Raw genomic sequence first — 13154 nt, 5'->3', positions numbered from 1 at the left:
TGTAGTGCACCAGGGATAAAATAGGTCAATTAATATTACCCCCCACCCACTCTATGAAGAGCCCTAGTGCTATCAGCACGGGGCTTATTAAACCTATGGGGGGATCCGCATTTTATTTGCAGGCCTGATCTCCCTAAGGGGTCCAGCCCTGTGTTGACGGGCATGGGGCTGGTTTGGGATTATTGCAGGGGGACCAACCCTACGCTGCGGGTTTAACCGCTATAGTGCCACCAGCCCAGGCTGGTAAAGTAAAATCAGGGGGACCCCACGCTTTTTGTCCCCCCAATTTTACTAGTGGCAGCAGTAGGGTTGGTTAAGCTGTTTGGAGAGGGGGCCTTTTTTATTTTACATGTAGTGTCATTTTTACTGTTTACATCTGTTTATTTATGTCGACATCACAACCCTATACACATTTTACATGTCGATATTTCATTATGTAGACATTATGGGCCTGATTCATTAAGGAAAGTAAGGCAAAAAAAGGAGTAAATTTGCTCCTGGACAAACCATGTTACAATGCAAGGGGTACAACTTAGTCTATTATTTTGAACATAAGGAAAATACTGGCTGTCTTGTCATGTAGCACACAAGTACTTAATAGCTTTATTTTTACAGTGAAATTTAAAGTTGATCTAGGACATGCCCTACCCCAAATCTGTCCCCACATTTTAAATTTACCTCCCCCTCCAATGCAACATGGTTTTTCCCAGGTGCAAAGTTACTCATTTTATTTTAATTTACTTTCCTTAATGAATCAGGCATTATGTATGTGGACATTTTAACTGTGTAGACATTATGAACATGTAGACATTACGATTGTCGACATTATGTTGTTGACTTTTTGACAATCGACATTTCGACTAGATCCTGTGCTACGGGGGGGGGCAAATTTAAAATGTGAGGCCAGATTTAGAGTTGGGAGGGGTGTGTCCGAGCTCAACTGTAAATCATACTTGCCAACCTTTGAAAAGTTAATCCCGGGAGATCCTGGGCAGGGGGCGTGGTTGGAGGGTGGGAGGGGTGGGGCCCTGTCAATCGCGTCATTCTGGCCCCGCCCCGCCACAAAATGCTGTTTTGACGCGGGGTGGGGCCAAAATGACACGATTCACTGAGTATCGCTTCATTTTGACAAGCAAGATGCAGTATGCGGGATACTTGCCTGCTCTCCCGGGAGACCTACCCGAATTTCGGGAGTCTCCTGGACATTCCGGGAGAGTTGGCAAGTATGCTGTAAATTGCAGTGTAAAAATAAAGCTTTCCAGTATTTTTTGTGCTACATGCAACCGCAGACAGTATTTTCCTGTATGCAAAAATATAAATAAATTGCATTTGCACCCCCTGCATGGCAACACGGATTGTCCACTAGCAAATTTGCTGTTTTTGTTTGCTTTGCTCCTACCACTAAATGATGTCCAATATGTGCAATTAGTCATCTATAAGTGTCAGTAGCTTATCAGCACAGAAGATATTTGATATTAGTCTGTGGTTTCACCTATGTCCAGCAGACTTCCTATCAGTACACCCACTGAAGGACAATGCAGACTAATTAGCCACCTTCTGCAGAAAGTGGCTGATAATTGCACTCAAGTTGTAGAGTTCAATTATCAAATGTCAGACATCTCAAGTTTTGTCAATTAGAAAACATCTTCATTTATATTTATGAATGTTACTAGAAATATAGAATTTTAGTACAGATTGACCTATCTAGTGTGTCAATAGCAGCTATTAAAATAAAAGCAAGTTGTCTCTTGGGTTTAATTATTCTTTAACGTCCTATTGGATTTGTTTGTTTTCTTGTCAGAAAGAAAAGGGATAAAGTCAGTTCTATTCTAACATGCAATCAAATAAGATAACTAGCAATGCAACTGCAACATCCTAAATCTCATGTTAAAGGGACACCAACTTTAAACACATTATTTTCTTAATTGTACATAATACATAATTGCCAATTTTTAAGAGATTCCTGAGGGGAGATGTGTGGGGGCGTGGCCACATTTTAAGCGCCATTATAGCCCCACCCCCGCTGTGCAATGCTGCAATCCTTTCCAGGAGAGCAGGAAAGTATAATATAATATAGACCAGGGGATGTATATGCTGGGCAAAGTTTTTTGCTATAATGCTGTGTACTAGCCCTTAGGGAACTATGTGTGTAGCTTTCTGCACTATTTTTTTTGACCTTTTCAAACATGGCCGCACCCATTAATGCAATTCAATAGGAAGCAGCGACATGACTCATGACATGACATGACATCACTGATTGAGAAAGCCATTTTGTGGACAGTCTTGAAAATGCCTATTGATGCCTATATTGCCTGGTTACCTGCAAAATGGCTGCTTTCAAGATGTGTAAAAAAATATATACACTTTAAGAGAAGTATTTAATATTTTTTTTTTAATTAAAGCAAATAACCCACCTGACTAGCTGAAAAGTTAAGGTTCATCCCCTTATGGTCCATTAAATTGACAGACTGCAGACAAAATTACCAGTATTTCTGGCCCCAGAATTGGATAGTAATAGCATCATCCTCATCATTTATTTATATAGCGCCAACATATTCCGTAGCGCATTACAATTGGGGATGAACACAGTAAACTAATGAACAAACTGGGTAAAACAGACAGAGGTGAGAAGGCCCTGCTCGCAAGCTTACAATCTATGGGACAATGGGAGTTTGACACATGAGGTTAAGTCTACATTTTGCATTTCGGCCCAGCCAGACTGCAAAGGTAAAAGTGACTCATAAGCTAAATGAGATTTACCTGATTGGACAAGTGATTCCCCTCTTGGTTTCCTGTTGGTTGAATCCATTTAGAGACGCAGATTCCACCCACCAGAATTATCCCTGTTTTAGAATCCTTCTCTTGGGGATCATTTTGGACTCTCCCTATTTTTGGCTTACTCCTCTCCTTTAATATCCAAAGGCTTGAGATATTACATACATGTATTTAAACACATATTTAAAATGTACTTGCTCCAAAGTTTACTTTTGCTGAAAATTTGGCAGTACGTACCAACAAACAGCTTGAGAAACACAGATTGTTCACCACGGTAATTATTATTATATACACCCCCGTACAGGCCTTCTGATGCAGAAGGCAAGCGGTAGTTCAGATATAGCACTGTCACAGGAATGTCTAATAATTTTACAAAACAGTGAGTCATTTGTAACAGGCGGTAAAAAAACTCTCTGCAATGTTGTGTAAAATTGTCCTCAGCTATGAAGTTCACACAAACTGTACATAAAACTCAAATACAGCTTCGATGACAGGTTGTACATTCCAATGTGATTGTCTTACATAGAGGACATAGAAAATGTGCAGAGCCTGAGGTTAGAACTGGAATGTGGTTATAGGGTAAAATCTGCTAAGATAAGGTGCTTTTAAGAGATTCCTGAGGGGAGACGTGTGGTGGCGTGGTCACACGTTAAGCACCGCTATAGCCCCACCCCCGCAGAGCAATGCTGCAACCCTTCCAGGAGAGCAGGAAAGAATAACATAAAGGTGCTTTCTAAAGGAGGGTAGGACTGGGAAATAATTATCTCAGTGTACCTGTCACATTATTTTATTTTTTTATGATTATGTTTATTAATTTTACTGTTTTTTCAACAAGGCATAACACAATAATACAATCACAAGACAAAGTACAAAAAAACATTCTAATATAGAACACTACTGCACTTGCGTTGACATGAGAGTTGGCGCAGGCAGTGACGAAACTACCGCTGTTGCATGGAAAGAGTCGACTATGGGCCCTTGCTTATCTCCAGGGCCCCTGAAGCCACTGCATCCTGTGTAATAGCAGTATCTCCGCCATTGTTAACTTCCAAAAGGACAAACTTCGCCGCTATTAAATGGGTGTGAGTACACAATATATATCAAGAAAGACTGTACACAAGAGTATCCACAAACTTAGATAAATGTCCCGGGGAGTTATTAACACTGCTGCTATTCTGGGGCCCGTTGCAGAGCCCTATACACAAAAAACAAACACATAAACCAAAAGAAAGCGCTGTGAAAATAAAACTACCCCTTAGGGATTTCCACCCAAATATCAGAATAATACAAACTATAAAATGCTAATCACATAAAAATAATAGTGGTAATAATACAATTTATTAACAAAAATGAGAAAATAATAATGCATTATATCAAAGTAATAAGACGTAAATAAAAACATAAACACCACCTCCCATAAAAATAAAATAATCATAATCTCTGCCACTGTATACAGAATAAAGAAATACTAAATACTGTCAATGATTATCTCTGTGTTTATATAACTCTATATGTATATATATGTATATATATATTTTTATATTACTAATTCATCATTCTAAATGGAATTGTGAGCTATAAGGTCCAGACAGACAAATAGATGTGTAGATAAACAAACAAAAATACTTATATCGCTAATGTACATGAATTTATAAAGGGTGGAAAGCCATCAAGTCCATATTGGATATATTTAGCACTGTACCTGGAAGCTGTATATTTAATCCAATTCTCACTATTTACTCTTGTGCTCTAGGCATTACAAATTAATATGTATTGAAGCCTAGTATTTCATCATCATCCTCTATTTATATAGCGACACTAATTCCGCAGCGCTGTACAGAGAACTCACTCACATCTGTCCCTGCCCCATTGGGGCTTACAGTCTAAATTTCCTAACATACATACACAGACATACACAAACTAGGGTCAATTTGTTAGCAGCCAATTAACCTACCAGAATGTTTTTGGAGTGTGGGAGGAAACCGGAGCACCCGGAGGAAACCCACGCAAACACGGAGAGAACAAACAAACGCCACACAGATAAGGCCATGGTTGGAAATCAAACTCATGACCCCACTGCTGTGAGACAGAAGTGCTAACCACTGAGCCACCGTGCTGCCCCAAGTATTTAAAATGTACAACAATTACTTTATATCCTAATTTAGTAAAAGAAAGGACTTCTTGACAATGCTGAGCGCAGACAGGCAACTGTGCATCTGTATAGAGGTGGGCACGGCCCCCTTTCATATAAATGCTCTATTAGGAGCATTGATCATCTACATATTGTACCCCCCCCCCCCCCCTCCATTGGTTTTTCATGTCTAATATGAAATGTAAGTGCTTCTAATATAGTTTTAGTAAAAATTACATTATAGATACTGTTTAAGGATGATTTTTCCTGCCAGTTAGACAGCCTTTGCAATATGATACCACTAGACTGCCATTGTTTATGTCTCTATCCCATAATCTTTTTCTCTCATCTTTAAGTCTTCTTGTCAATGCATTCACATGTGATAATCCTTTTAGAATATAATGAGCTTTTGGTGTTGGCTTGAGCAGGACGTGAGCCGTCAGCTGTCTGCATGCAGTGCGATTGTTAATTTCATTTTGATGAACTGCAAAGGAAACTAATGATTAAAACAAATAAATGTTAATCTGTATGTGTCAAATATTTTCCCTCTTCACCCTTCCTATTCTTATCATCTATAATCCTTAAAATGCTTCATCAATTCTTGGCATATTTCATTTTTCCTCTTCTACGTGATGTGGTCTGTCGTCAGAGCTCAAAATAAAAGGTTTTAGGCTCTAGGACCACAGGAAGTGACACGATACATGCCGTGCGTGCAATGATTACTAGATGTCTTATTATCTTGGCTTCACAAGTTAATATTTATTGAGATTTTGTTAAGATTTAAAATTCAAAGAGTGCATTATAGCCAAGTTTAGTACACATCACGATGGGGATTGTAGCACTATGGTCAGCATAGTTAGTAGAGTGTATGTTATACTTGCCAACATTATGAGTGCAAGATAACCACAAATACAATAGTTGAATGCATCAGAGTTGTTTGGTTAGCGGTTTAACTAGCAAACAAAACTGTAAAAAAGACGAAATGTCACTGCTTACAATACTCTGTTGAAGCAAACTCATCAATGAGCCAAGTGACAACATGACTATGGGGTCTATTGCTCACGTTAATTATCATTTATTATCGCACTTATAAGAAATGAATTAATGCGGTAATTTATTCAAATTAATAAGCTATAGTACAGTGATGGCAATCACAATAACTTTACTAACATGTTCCTATGGCTGAATTTGCAAACGAAGAAGCACAAAGGGGCATATTTAACAAATCACGGTAGTGCACTATTAAAGTCCCGATGTGCCTTCCGCAAATTTATTAAAGCTGCTTTGCACTCCTGATCGTTTTTGCGAGCAGTCACCATTCAACAGAATGGTGACTGCTCTGGCCGCAATCTAACAAGTCCCGAATAATTTTTTTTTTCGGGAACTTGTCTTGATAATGTACGCCAGCTGAAGCTGGTGTACATTATCAGAATTGAAGAAATCCACTGCTGTCAGCTCTGCTCCGAAGAGCAGAGCTGGACAGCGCATGTGTGGAGGGATCACATGATCCCTCCCTGTCACTCAGCGCGCTCTCTCTGCAACTAATCGTTGCAGAGACAGAGTGGTGACTTTGTGCGCATGTGCACTGCACATGCGCAATTGAAGGAAGAAGAGGAACGAAGAGGAGATGCCGAGACAGCGCATCCGAAGAGGGGGGTAAGTGTGATTTTTTCTATCACAGAAACAGCAGTTTTTCGGAAGTGCTGTTTCTGTGTTCCCTTTTTAATAAATTTGAGAAATAGTTCAATCCTTATCCTTGCGATAAGGATTGATAACTATTTCTCACTTTTGCCGATTAATGATAAATGTGCCCCAAAGTTTGACGGGGAAGAATCCGAAGATCCCTCTACTGCGATGCTCTCCCCATAGGATAGAACAGCTATTGCCATCTTCAGATGGTGTTAGCTGGGAGGTTAAGCTCTGAATTTGTAAATAAATGGGGCAAAATCGCAGCCTACCACGACACCTATGGGGACTGCATTTGCTATTGAAGAGGCTGGAACCGCAGCAGATATCTCTGTACTAATAAATAGCCTTGTAGCTTGAAATTGCGGCAATGTCTCAAAAACTGCAGTTTTCAGGCTATTTAAACCTCTTTGGAGGTTCATAATTAGGCCCATATAAGAGAAGGCTTTGTCAGGCCTGGTTATTATACAGGGGAATGGATTATAGTGTTAGAATGGTCCAGACAAGCGGATTCTCTCAGTGTTCCAAATGAAACACAAAGTCATAAAGGTCCAACGCTGTAATATACAGATCATCTGACTGAGATGTTGTTCGATTTTCATGAAATTTCTGTTGAAAGCTTTGATTTTTTTGGGGAAGAAAATATTTTGTTAATCCACGTCTGTAAATGACATAGGGTCAAAAGAATACACAGTTAAATGCTGTATAAAAAAATCATACAATTGGATAAAGTGGAGCAAAAGTACAATTTCTATTGCCAAAAATCATATTTTACAATTTAAAACACGCAGCTGTTCCAGCAACACAGAGACTTTACATTTAGAACTGGCAGCTTATAGGACTTAGCAATTTACAGTTGGACATTAGAGTTCTCCACAGGATGACCTCAGAGGTTATATACTGAGGAACATGACAGCCGCTCAGTAGAAGGAAGATATAACTTACAGGCAATAAGGAGGAGATGAGTTTTCTGCAGGTCAGAAAGTCATCTGGTGGTGAAGGGTTTATAATGCGACTGAAGATCCGACTGCTGTGCTGTACTAGGAGGTTAATATCTAAAATTAAACTTAAGTAAAAATGTAAGGCCATGTATGTTATTAACTTGGAAAAAAGTACAATGCACAGAAGTTAAATACTGCCTGTTTTTTCATGTAGCACACAAATATCAACTTTAAATTTCAGTGTACAAATAAGCTATCAAGTATTTGTGTGCTGTATGAAAAAACAGTCAGTATTTAACTTCTGTGCAAAACAGAAAACTAATTTGCACCCCTTGCATTGTAACATGGTTTTGTCCAGGAGACTGAAATAAGAAGTTTCTTAAGTTAAGATCCTTAATGAATCAGGCCCCAAGTTCTTTGCAACCTCCTGTCTTCTTTGTTCTTTGTAAGGTTTTTTTTCATTCTAGTTGTATCTTCTAACATAGTTGCTTTTTTAGTGTTTACTCTTGCCGCTTACCAATTTGCATTTTATTCTGTTTTATATTTTGTTGACTGTACCGTTGTGGCCCTTTTTAAACGACGATGATCATTCGTACAACGATAGGAACAATAAAGAAACTGTTGTATTGGAAGCAGCTGCAATGTGATGGTTCAGTTACTGGGTGCATCACAAGTGTTACAAAATGCAGTTCACGAAAACCGTTTAGTTGCCTGTAGTTGGGCAATCGTACATCATTTCTTGATATCAGCCCTGCGGAGATTGCTAGCTCTAGAACATCAAGGCCAAACATCTGAAAAATACGGCTGTGCCGGGGAAGACAAGCGGAAATATATTTCTGAAACTCTAGAGCAGCACTACTTAGAATGTCAACTGCAGGTACGATGCTGACTGATTATCGCAGTAGAAAACACAATACATATTAAAGAAAATCCACCATCCTTAATCCTTCTTGACCAGACATGTTAGAATAAGCCAACAAATTAAATGTATAAACGATCCTTAAGGCCAACCTAGGTTGGCCTTAAGTTTCAGAAATATTTTTTATTTAAATTATAACAAGCTCCAAGCTATGACAGGGTTTAAAATACAACAGAAATCCCAGTTTTTGATAGTATCGGCACACAAATTGCTCAGTCCCAGATAAGTATGAATCAAAACAGAATTAGATTTTATTAGATAGTTATTACTAGTATAATAGCTGATGTTATATTTGTGGAAATTGCCTGACCATAGAGTAGGGGGCTTATAGTAACTTGCCAGCTTGGTTGTTTATTTTAACTAGTGGCTAATTTGACCCATTGTGGTGCTTTGACTGGATTTTAAAATGGGAATTTCCATTGTTTTGTTTTTTTCCTATATAAAGCCAGCTGACGTTTAAAGTGTACTATTGGTGGTGCGACCATAAAGTTAACTATGTTTTTTGTCTATTGATCACTGGAATAATGGAATTTATTTTATGAGCATTAAATAGAAAAACAGGCAATTTATGCACTTTTCCAGGTTTTGACATACAGTAACGTTCAAGTGTAAATGAATCCCCAAATTTAACCCATACATACTGTAAGTATTGCTCTGCTTGAGGTCTGGTGTATTCTGTTTTTCCTCTGGTCTGTAACTACATTTCCATTCATAGGGGGGTATTGAATTGTCGGCGGGATTGGCAAAAATCCCGCGGACGATTACCGATATTACGGTAATCGTGCACGGGAAAAACTGTTAATACGGTAATTTACTCGCGAGAGATTACCGTATTAACAGTAATATTTTTTGAGCACGGTATTTTCGGCGGCCCCGCCGACAATTGAATACGCCCCTAAATGTTCTATTTTTGTATGTATAAGATCTCATTCACTTTCTATTATATTCATGTATAATGAGCTGCATAGTCCTGTGGGCACCACTTCTTAAATAACTGGGGTGTTTTTTGTAACCAAGAACCAAATCCAGTTCTCCTATCCTTTGCTGAATCACAGCAATAGTGACTATTGCTTGACGCCATGTTGCTGTTACAAGTGATCTACCATGGGTACAGTGTATGGACAGAACAGGATCCCTGTGATTGTAGGAGTCCGAGATAGGCCGGATGTGGAGACCACTTCTGTACAGGGACTTCTTGTGATCCACTACCTGGGGAAACACATCATTGCTGCAATCAGATGCTGTCACTGTCCAGCACCAGGGGGTAGGCTAAGCCACCAATATTTTGGCAGGACTTCTATCTGATGCTACTAGGCTAGCTGTTAAATAGGTAGATTTTAACTCACCGTAAAATCGAGTCCATTGGGGGACACTGCGACACTACATTGGGGTATAGTAGGTGGGACTAGGAGTTTAAGCACTTATCAACTTGTTTGTTCCTACTATGCCCCTCCTATGGGTGTTATTTAAATCAGTCTTCTCATAGTTACTGTCTTAGCAGATGACACAGAACCTCATACTGGATCATAGATCTCTGGAGAGACACCCGAGCATTGCACCCTGCGGTCTTACCAAAGCGGATAGCAGAACCAGGAATGAGGAGGAAAGTAGAGCATGCTGGGTAAGACGCTGGTGTCCACTGCACGCGCTTCCCTCTATAGAGATCATCATCATCACGATTTATTTATATAGCGCCACTAATTTCGCAGCGCTGTACAGAGAACTCACTCATATCAGTCCCTGCCCCATTGGGGCTTACAGTCTAAATTCCAAAAAAGACACAGACAGACACAGACTAGGGTCAATTTTGTTAGCAGCCAATTAACCTACCAGTATGTTTTTGGAGTGTGGGAGGAAACCGGAGCACCCGGAGGAAACCCACGCAAACACGGGGAGAACATACAAACTCCTTACAGATAAGGCCATGGTCGGGAATTGAACTCATGACCCCAGTGCTGTGAGGCAGAAGTGCTAATCACTGAGCCACCGTTCTGCCCCAGAGATCAATGTCATTGGTGGAATACCCTCTATGTGAGGATCTGTCTCTCCTCCATGCAACAGAAATACACTGAAAACACTTGACACACTTCAGGATGTATATTTTATGACCGTTAAATACAAAAACACACACCAAAATACATTGTTTAAACCAGTGTATTTGTGGAAATATAAAAGTCAGCACATTGTACAGAAAAGGTCACATACATTTAAAGAATAACTTGGAAAAGGTAATAGAGGTAAAACAAATTTAAGGTAGAAACTTTAATAAAGAACAAATCATTAATGACTTGAGTTTTTGACAATTATAAGTAAGCTTATAATACATAATTATTCACCCCTTTGGCTAAGACACCCCTAAATACACCCCAGTGTAATAAGTGCTCTTCAGAGGTCACATAACTTATTGTTTGAAACCCAACTGTGTACAGCTATAGTGTTTGTTGATTTCAACATTAATAAAACTGAGAGGTCTTAAAATTGGTCAGTGCATTTCAGAAGAGCTTCATCATGAACATTAAAGACCATTCAAATCTAAGCAAAGGCTATTGAAAAAAGCACCTATCAAGGCAAAGATGTAAGAATATTTTAAAGACTCAACATCCCACAGATCACTTTCAAGTTCATTGTAAAGATGGGAACAGAATATGGCACAACTGTGAATTTGCTTAGAGCAGGCCGATCTCTGGACCTGAACATTTATAATACAAGGGCACTTGTTAGGGATACTACCAAGAGGCCGATACATACGTATGGGAGTTCTGAGACAGTGATAGTCTTCCATTGAAGTGGTGGGAGAAACTGTCCATGGGATAATAGTGGATGAACTTCACAAATCTGTGCTTTACGGAAGGATGACAAAAAGAAAACCATTGTTGAAGAATATTTATTATAAGAGTTTGTCAGCCACATGTGGGAGATCTTCATACTGAGTGGAGGAAGACGCTATGGTCTGATAAGACAACGATTGATCTTTCTGGACTCCATACTAGGTGCAAGCTGACACTGTGCATCATCCCAAGACTATCCCTCCTGTGCGGCTTGATAACAGCATAATACTATGGGGATTCTTCTCTGTTTAAAAAACTGGGAAACTTGGCAAAATAGAGGGGATACAATATTGCTATATTTTGGGAGGAAAAACTGCTGAAGTCTGCAAGAGACCTAGGACTTGGGGGGAGATTTATAGTCACACAACAAAAGCCTTATTGGAGTGGCTTAAATCCAACCCCAACCAGTATTGCAAATAATGAATAAAAATGGCAATGTCTAGATGTGTAATCGCTGCTCAACGAATATTAAAACAAAGGGCTGAATGAATCTGGAATTAAGAAAAAAAAAAAAGCTTTAGAGTTTTTTGTTTTTTTTTTAACATCATTGTTGATTAGTTTGAGTTGATCCTGAATAGATCCTTTTTTGAAATCATGATGTTAAAAAAATTTTTTTGCCAGAGATTAATACTTTTTATAGCCTCTGTATGTTGTTGTAAAGGGACGGCCTGCGGGGCTGAATGCTCTATGTCCTTTCTATATAATAATCGTTCTCTATTTCCATTGACATTTGTCAGATCAAATGAAAGACAAGCCCTTATTAATACATTTGGTAAACTGATAAACACCACACAAAAGCTCAAATTACTGTATTATATAAGTGCCACTTTAAGTATTTTTCGCTTTCCAACCAAATAACTTTCATTTTTAAGAGCAGAGTTTCAAAAAAAACAAAAACAAACAAAAAACCCCACAACAGCACAATGAAGCGTTCTTTTTCTATACACGTCCTTATCAAGACATATGGGCAAATATAACAAAAAGCAAAATATAAAATTAGTCGCCCACAACAGGTAAGAGTAGAAAAATTGATATATAAAAAAAAAATAAAAAAAATTGTTTTTCTTTTCGGTTTTTTTTTTACAATGGGTGTTAACAGTAGAAGTATTTCACATTCATGTAAATGCTTCGAAAACCACAATTTCCATCTAACTTCCTATGCCAAGATCTCAAAACAGACTGTAAAAACTACACACAGTTTAGTAGTAAACATATTTTAAATCATTTGCACGTGTGAATTGTGGTAAGTCTGTTAATCCTATTGGTGTAGAAATCACTAAAGCAGTGATTCACAATATTTTTGGGGTTACCTAACAAACCTACGCTATTAAAGTGGTTGTCCCTTTTTGGACACAACCCCGTTTATGTACCGCACATCCCAGTGGCGCACACAGGGGGGGGGGGGGTTCTGGGTCTCCAGAAACCCCTCCGCTGACGATATGCCCCACATAGCGGCACTGTACTATACAGCAGCCGCGGCGCTGTCAAAGAAGCGTCCGCGGCTGCAGTATAGTACAGTGCTGCCAGCCGAAACAGGGCTGCTGCTCTCTCATATTTATTTATTTTTTTTGGTGGGGGGGGGGGGGGGGGACCCCTTAACAATCCTGCGAGCGCCCCTGCCTCCCCCTTATGAAGATATGAGTCAGGTGGTTCTATTTATGTGCATGCAACGCTGGAGTACCCATGCCAAATTGCATGCCTCTCTCTTTTCCCCCTGATTTGCTACAAGGAAAGGGCAGTACGTAAACAGGGAGGGGAAAGCCCCTTTAACTGGTCAGTGACACCAGAATTAGTATTTAAAAGATAAAAAAAGATTGAAGAGGATAACAAAAAAAAACTAAGCCCAATCTTAGTTATTTTAATTTAAAATATTG

Source organism: Mixophyes fleayi, chromosome 7, assembly GCF_038048845.1.
Source record: "Mixophyes fleayi isolate aMixFle1 chromosome 7, aMixFle1.hap1, whole genome shotgun sequence".
Taxonomy (NCBI): Eukaryota; Metazoa; Chordata; class Amphibia; order Anura; family Limnodynastidae; genus Mixophyes; species Mixophyes fleayi.
The sequence above is the reverse complement of the archived record's forward strand: the minus strand, read 5'-3'. Positions refer to the sequence as shown.